We start from the raw sequence: 1,956 nt of genomic DNA, 5'->3' as shown, positions 1-1,956 counted from the left end.
AAGTCAATCCCGCCCCTCTTTGCTACAAAACATCTAAATTTACATTTCCAACCTTCACACGCAGTCCTGATAACAATTATTCACTACTGTATCACAAGAAACAAACTTATCCGCATTTCCTTTCATCAGCCGTGCCTAGACAGATTGGATACGACTCAGTGGAGATTCTACATTCCTCCATGCCTTCTAGATCTAGGTTCCCTCTTGAAAGCTTGTATGCCAGTCATGTCTTACTTTTGTAGCCCCCCATTTTGGGAAGCCTATGTCCAAGTTGCCCATCCCTGTCTATTTTGTGTATGGAGGGGGTGGGAATGATCCTTGCTGTAAAGATTTGTTCTCTCTTTTGAGTTACTGCATCCATAGGTGTAGGTCAAGTTCATCAAATTGTATCAGACAACTCTTTTTTGTTCCCTCTTCTTTCTTCTTCTAGTTGAGCTCTGATCATCCAGTCATTGATGGCAGGTCAAGTAGGTATTATCTGCAAATGTGGGTGTTCTTGAGCATATGTGTTCTCTTATCAGCTGGATGCTTCACTCTCCACTCTAGTCTTCTGTGGCTATGTCACTAACTCTGAGCCCAAGAGCCCCCCAGGTGTTACTACACTGCTGGCCAACCAGGTCTCCACCTGGGTTCACAGGAGTCTATTGAATGTAGTAGGGCTTAGTTTGCAGCTTCATCACTGTTTTCTCTCACTTCCCCTTATCGGTGACAAACATGATCACCAATCAGAGCATGTATTCCCATTGAGTCTTAGTCTTAGAAGGAGGTTTACTCTGAGGGGACCCGACCACTTAGCTTGAAGTCTCCTGGGTTAGCAACTTGCTTGCTCTTGTAGTAATCAGTCGGACAGCCTTTATTGTTTTGGATTTTTCCTGTATGTCTTTCTTTCAAGAAGTATCTTTAGTTCTTCTAGATGCTCCAGGCTGGTCTACCTGTCCTTTCAAAAGGAAAATTTTCACCTCTTTGAAGATTCTGGATGCTGTTCAGGATTCCACCTATAGTCTTATGTAATGCAGAGGTTCCACAGGAAGCCTACTTCACTGGGCATGTTGTAGCCCCATTTTAGGTATTCCAATCAGTTATACGCAGAAGATGGACTTACTGGCTTTCTGTAGCGATATTTCTAGCTATTCCTTTCTCTCCCCTTCCAGTGTATATTTTATAATATAATGCAAGGAAAACAAGATTCTAAAGACAGCCAAGCATTTTGACATTATTTCCCCACTTTTCCCCATTCCAACCATGTCTCAATCCCTGTATCCCAGAGCCCTGTTGTTCCAATGTTGTGCATACATTATTTACCTCTGTCCCACTTAGCCCATGCAAACCTGCCGAATTGTTCTTAATCTGCTTTGTTCTTCCATTCCCCTCTCACTTCTTATATATTGTCCCCCTCCACAGCACCCAAACTACCCTGTGTGTATTCCCTTCCCTGTGCTCCACCTTCCCGTCCCTCCCCTCACCCCACACCCCACATCCCAGCAAGCAGCAAATAATCCCCTCCCCTTTTAGTATGGGTTCTTTTTCTTAGCCTGTTACATTAGTGGTTCTATGCAGTATTTCTCCTTTTGTGACAGACTAATTTCACTCAACATAATGTCTTCAAAGTTCATCCATGTTATGCAGTGGCTTGCAGCTTCCTTGTTATTCTTCAAGGTAGCATAATATCCCATTGTGTGTATGTACCATAGTTTGTTTGTACATTGTCCAGTTGATGGGCAATTTGGCTGACTCCATCTTTTTGCTTTTGTAAATAGTGCTGCTATGAACATTGGTGTGCATATATCTACTCATGTTATGGCTTGTTTTTCTTGTGGGTAAATACCAAGTAGAGGAATTGCTGGATCATAAGGTATGTCTATTTCCAACTTTCTGAGGAAGTGCTATATTGCTTTCCAGAAAGGTTGGACCATTTTGCAGTCCCACCAGCAATGTAGGAGGGTCCCAGTCTCTCCA

The sequence above is a fragment of the Chrysochloris asiatica genome, unplaced genomic scaffold (assembly GCF_000296735.1).
Source record: "Chrysochloris asiatica unplaced genomic scaffold, ChrAsi1.0 scaffold00071, whole genome shotgun sequence".
NCBI lineage: Eukaryota > Metazoa > Chordata > Mammalia > Afrosoricida > Chrysochloridae > Chrysochloris > Chrysochloris asiatica.
Note: the sequence above shows the minus strand (reverse complement) of the source record.